Here is a 6620-nt window from a genome sequence, read left to right on the forward strand (position 1 = left end):
AGCATGATGCCAGTATCTTTAATATGTTGTGCCTGCAGTGGAGCTGCCACCATGGAGACCCTCCGGGCGGAACTTGCCCGAGCCAAGGAACAAGCAAGAAATAGTGATGCGGCCGCTCTAAAGGCGGTCGAAGAGCTGAGGGCCGAACAGGCCGCGCACGGCCAGAGCAAGGAAAGAATAGCCAAGATGGCCGTTGAGTTAAAGGATGCCGCTGACCGTTACAAGCTTCTTGAAGAAGAAAGCCGTGTGAAGGCGGTGGACTTGGAGAAGGCCATGGTAGCAGCCAAGGAAGCCCGCTCGAAAATACGAGCGACGAAGGAGGAGCTGCATCAAGCTGGAGATATCGCAGCTGGGGAGCCCTTTTTGTTGCGGACTAAGTTCGGAGGTCCGAAGTATGCACCTCTTGATCAACTATGGAGTTCTGCATACTCATACGTGGATTTGGCAGCAAGTGTTGCTGATGCGGTCGAGTACTTCAAGGATCAAAAAGATCGTGAAGTGGAGAGGCTGTTCTGGTCACTGTTCCATGCTCCAGTGTGTCTGCTGCTGTTGAATGAGCGGATGGCCGAGTGGGCCGAGCTCCATAGGTTGTCCGGACTTGCCATGAGGTCTGTTGTGGATCATCTATGGCCGGAAGGGCCAAGGCCGAATAGTTACTTTAGTTTAGTGCAACAATTCCTTGGTGATGTGCCGCACATCGACGCTATGAAGAGGTTGGCATGCATAGAGGGTGCGCGGATGGCACTTGCCCATGTCAAGACATACTCGGCAGATATGGAGGCCACCGCTATTGCAACACCGAGTTCGGCCGTGGGCCGAGTAGCTGTCGAGCACTACTTTGAAGAGGTCCTTGAAGGCGCTCGTTTGATAGAGGCGCAGTGCTCGAAGAATATTATGTTCTAGTGACATGTTCTCCCATTGTAAAAACAATGTTTTATTGAGTTATCAAGGCTATGTTTATACTTTTGCCTGAAAGTATTATGATGCCTCTTGTGCGGCCATTTATGTATATATGTATATAACCTGAAAGTTTGCAGTCGTCGGCTTCCGCCCCCATGCATATAATGCGGGGGTGTTCACAAAAAATGCGTATTCACACTTGATCCAACGTCTTGGTCCATTAAGGAGGTGGTAGCACAGCGAACGAGGCAATCGGACTATATTGCTTTAACACTTTCACTTAGCCATAGGAGTTTGACGGTGGGGCTACTATATAGCCCCTGGTACTTCTGCGCTCGTCCGAATACGGGGCGCGTACATACATGACCGGGAAACGTCCCTTCGTTAATGCGGAGGAATCCCGAAGATTCTGTTGAATCATCGAGTGGCTGACCAGTCTCGCGTTGTATCATGACAGTCAGTTTTTGGCTTTCTCTACTGAGGTGCTCATCCGGATGAACCAGGGCACAATCGCAGTAGTTCTCCCAGTGCTACCTTAGCCAATATAGCGGAACGTAAGGTACCAAAACATGGGAGCTGGGAAAACCCAACATTTGACCAAAGACATGATTCAGAGCTAATGCATATAAGGCCAAACTCGCGACGCCGAACACTCCCTAAGGTATTCAGTCTTTATAACATATGTCGGGCTGAACAATGCCCTTAATAATAAACCCCGAGTGTCCAGGTACGTGCAATATGCTGACATGGCCACATGCCAAGAACTTCAGTATCCTTTTAGGTTGTATTGAGTATCCGGAGGATGTGAACAACAAGAGACAATAAAAAAGGTTTACACAGGGTCTTAATCTGAAAAGAAACCTTTGAGCGGGTCCCTACTGCACGTCTGCGCCTGTGTCTCCGTTGTGCCGTGTCCTGGACGGGTGTAGCACGATTGTCATCTGTAAAAGAGAAGAACTTAGGTGAAAGTTGCCGTGCCAAAAAATTGGTTATTACCAATAAACCGTTAAAATTCAAGATAAGTCAAGTTGAGCCGAGCTAGCCCTGATTACATGCGGGAAGCCCCTGGTACCGTTTATGAGGGTTTAACCATCAAACCAATCTCATGTATTTGTAGTGATGCGCCGGACTCGTCTAACCGTGTCCGTGGTCTTGACGACCTGTCGGTTATTCTGGTTGTTGAGGCCGTCTAGTGCTCGGCTGTTAAAGCCGCCGCACATTCTTCCGCGTGTAGAGAACGCTCAATATTTCCGCTAATGGTGATGGTGCCACGTGGACCGGGCATCTTAAGCTTGAGAGAAGCGTAATGCGGTACTGCATTAAAACGAGCGAAAGCCGCTCTTCCAAGTAGTGCTTGATAGCCACTCAGCGATGTAGAAAGTTAGCTTTTCGCTTCGGAAGTTGTTGGAAGAACCAAATACAACCTCTAGCAATAGAGAGCCCGTACAGCGGGCCTCTTGGACTGGTATTACTCCCTTGAAGGTAGTATTACTGTGGCTTATTTGTGTCGGGTCTATCCCCATTTTGCGGACTGTGTCCTGATATATCAGATTTAGACCACTGCCGCCGTCCATAAGGACTCGTGTGAGATGATATCCGTTTATTATTGGGTCTAACACCAAGGGAGCCAATCCTTCATGCCGGATGCTTGCCGTGTGATCCCCGTGATCAAAGGTGATCGGGCAGGCCAACCAGGGTTTGAACCTAGGGGTGACGGGCTCGATGGTGCGTGTGTCTCGGAGTGCATATTTGCTTCTCCTCTTCGTCACATGAATCATGTTTACTGTTTTGACCTCTGGTGGGAATTTTTTCTGTCCTCCAGTGCTTTGCTGGCGAGGTTCGTCCTCGTCTTCGCTTGGTTTCTCCCCCCACTTGTGTTCGGCGTTTTGCTTACCGGCCTGCTTGAAGACCCAACATTCTCTGTGGGTGTGATTTGCAGGTTTATCGGGGGTGCCATGAATCTGACATAGTTTGTCAAGAATCTTGTTTAGGCCAGACGGTCCGTCTCTGCTGCCTTCGAAAGGCTTTTTCCACTGACCTGGTCGAGAGCCCCTGAATCCGGCATTGACTGCCATATTATCTGGGCTATCTTCTTTATTTCGACGCTTGTTTTTATTGCGTCGTGGTTTTCCATTGCCATCCCTGACTTCGGATGTGCTTGGGTCATTGGTGCTACTGCGGGCTAACCAGCTATCTTCGCCCACGCAAAAGCGGGTCACGAGGCTTGTTAAGGTTGCCATTGTTCTCGGTTTTTCTTGGCCGAGGTGTCTGGCAAGCCACTCGTCTCGGACGCTGTGTTTGAAAGTTGCTAAGGCTTCGGCATCCGGACAGTCGACGATTTGGTTCTTCTTAGTGAGAAACCTGTTCCAAAGCTTTTGGGTGGACTCTCCGGGCTGTTGAATTATATGGCTTAGATCGTCTGCAGCCGGAGGTCGGACATAGGTCCCTTGAAAATTAGCCCGAAAAGCGTCCTCGAGCTCCTCCCAACTTCCAATTGAGTTTTCGGGGAGGCTTTTCAGCCAGTGCCAAGATGGTCCTTTAAGCTTAAGGGGCAAGTATTTGATGGCATGGAGATCGTCTCCGCGAGCCATATGGATATGGAGGATAAAGTCCTCTATCCAGACCACAGGGACTGTGGTCCCGTCATACACCTGTTTGTTCACTGGTTTGAATCCTTCTGGGAATTCATGGTCCAGCACCTCATCGGTGAAACATAGGGGGGGTGTGGAACCCCTGTATTGGGATGTGCCATGGCGTTTGGACGGTTGTAGTATTCGGTTTTGATTTTGTGCCGGTGCGCACTTCCTACATCCATAGATGGATCTGGTCGTACCGGACTTTTGGCGCAAGTCCTCATGTAGATCGTGTGTTGACTTATGTGCGACTTTGTTAGCCGCTCTATTGCGGTCACAAGGTGGTGGATCCGGCCGGTTGGCCGTTTCATTTTTTGGCTGTGTGGGCTTTAAGGCCTCATCATCGAATTTAGGTAATAGCTTGCGCTTTGGATAGCTCTTTGTGTGGTAACCTCCACCGTACTTTGCTTCATTGTCAAACACTTTGTTCCACCTGCTGTTGAGCGTATTTTGTGCGGCCTTAAGCCTTTGCTTCTGTTTCTTTAGACTTCTCGCTGTGGCAATAAGCCTTCTGAGGAGGTTCTCTTGCTCCAAGTGCGTTTCCGGGATGATGTGTGCATCTTCGTCCAGACTATTTTCCTCCCCAGAGGGGGTTTGATGAGGTTTATCCTCGGCGTTGTCGTGTTCGGATGTCGGATCCGCACTATGTTCGCCGCTTGCAGCTTCATCGTGCTCTGCCGCCGGGGCAATGTGGTCGTCGTTTCCTCTAGAGTCGACTGGAGTGTTATTTTCTCTTGCGCTGTTATCGCTGTTTTTGCTATGGCAGGACTTAGAGCGGCGCCGCTGATGTCGGCGCTTGGGTTGCTTCTTGGAGGAGCCATCCTCCGCTGTCTCTTCGCCATTGCCTTCTTTGGGTGTATCCAGCATGTATATGTCATGTGATGAAGTGGTTGTCCGACGCCCTGTGGGTGCCGGTTCCTGTTCGTCTCCTGCATCTTCGTCCATGCCGTCGATGTCTTCGGAGTCGAAGTTGAGCATGTCGGTTAAGTCGTCGACATTGGCTACTAAGTGGGTGGTGGGTGGGTAGCGAATTTCTTCGTCGTCCGCATCCCATTCTGGCCAGACATAGTTCGGCCAAGGTTCTCCTGACATGGAGAGAAACCTTAATGAATTTAGCACATCGCCGAAAGGCGAGTGCTGAAAGATATCCGCGGAGGTGAACTCCATGATCGGCGCCCAGTCGGATTCGATAGGCACGGATGCAGGCGACTCGGAGTCCGTAGCGAGAGACGAATCCAGTGGTCCGGCGACATGGCTCTCATAAGGGGTGAAGTCAGTATCCGGCTCCATCGCCACTGAGAATGAGGCCCCCACGGCGGGGTCTATCCCTCCGTCCCTGGATGGCGCAATTTGCTCCGGATTGAAGGCCAGAGTAGTTGTAGATGCGATCTCCCGAACACTGTCTGACGGCAGAGTTACGTCGTGCTCGTCGTGACTGTGCGGCGCACCTGACACGGGCTCGAATCCGTCGAAGATCAAATCTCCGTGGATGTCGGCAGTGCAGTTTAAGTTTCCGAACCTGACCTGATGGCCAGGGGCGTAGCTCTCGATCTGCTCCAGATGGCCAAGCAAATTGGCCCGCAATGCGAAGCCGCCGAATATGAAGATCTGTCCTGGGAGGAAAACCTCACCCTGGACCACATCGTTACCGATGATCGAAGGAGCCATCAAGCCTTATGGTGACGGCACAGTGGAACTCTCAATGAAAGAACCAATGTCGGTGTCAAAACCGGCGGATCTTGGGTAGGGGGTCCCGAACTGTGTGTCTAAGGCGGATGGTAATAGGAGGCAGGGAACCCGATGTTTACCTAGGTTCGGGCCCTCTTGATGGAGGTAATACCCTACGTCCTGCTTGATTGTTCTTGATGATATGAGTATTACAAGAGTTGATCTACCATGAGATCATAGAGGCTAAACCCTAGAAGCTAGCCTATGGTATGATTGTATGTTGTCCTACAGACTAAACCCTCCGGTTTATATAGACATCGGAGGGGGCTAGGGTTACACAGAGTCGGTTATAAGGGAGGAGATCTACATATCTGTATTGCCTAGCTTGCCTTCCACACCAAGGAGAGTCCCATCTGGACACGGGACGAAGTCTTCAATCTTATATCTTCATAGTCCAACAGTCCGGCCAAAGGATATAGTCCGGCTGTCTGGAGACCCCCTAATCCAGGACTCCCTCAATAGTCACCATGATCATATTTGAACGTACGTAGATCATCTGTGTGCTCAACCTCAGGGCACTCAAAGATTTTTGGAAGTGGAATCCGCTGACGAGTGTACACATTCACAAGTTCCCACTCGCAATTGTACCCAATATAAACAACCCAATCTCCATTTGCGCCAGCCCAGGCCTTACCCTGAAGTGATGTCATCTTGACATCACACGTATTGTTATCAAGCAGCATCAACTTGCACAAGGCGAGGCCTCCATCGTCTGCGCCCATGCGAATAGGCTTATAGCGAAGAAGATAAGGGAGATCAAACCACTCCTGGACCCTTGAGTTCCTTGTAATGATGTTATTAGTTGAGTCAAGAATGGTCTTGAACGAACCTGCCATGCTAGCCGAGGTGATGACGTCGCACCGATCAATGAGTTCCCCCACCACGTCATGTTGCAGGTCGGGGCAAGAATAACGGGGTCGTTTCTGGCTTGTTCCCTTCATGGAGAAGATGACCGAACAATGGCAGAAGGAAGGGTGAAGGCAAATGGAGGAGGAAGGAAGAGCATGCGACAGCAGTTCCAAATCGAGAGGGAAAGGCGAAGACTCGGTGGAGGGTTGCTAGTTTTCCACTGTACACGAAGTGGCGCCCCGGCCTACACGTCCTTTCGGAAAGTGTACAAAAGGACTCGCTGTCGTCTCACTGACATGTTGGAACGGGACCACATGTAAACGAAACATGGTGTGTAAGTTCTCGTGCAAAATGTGATCTGGCCGCGTTGTCCCGAGGTGCCGCATTAGTTATCGACCTTTATTTTTTTAATGGCATGCCATTCAATTTTGAAGCACGACTAACTGGTACTCTATGCAGAGAAAATATAAACTACTCTACCACTACTCCACCTCTAGTACTGGTAGTATA

Source organism: Triticum aestivum, chromosome 3A (assembly GCF_018294505.1).
Source record: "Triticum aestivum cultivar Chinese Spring chromosome 3A, IWGSC CS RefSeq v2.1, whole genome shotgun sequence".
Lineage (NCBI taxonomy): Eukaryota > Viridiplantae > Streptophyta > Magnoliopsida > Poales > Poaceae > Triticum > Triticum aestivum.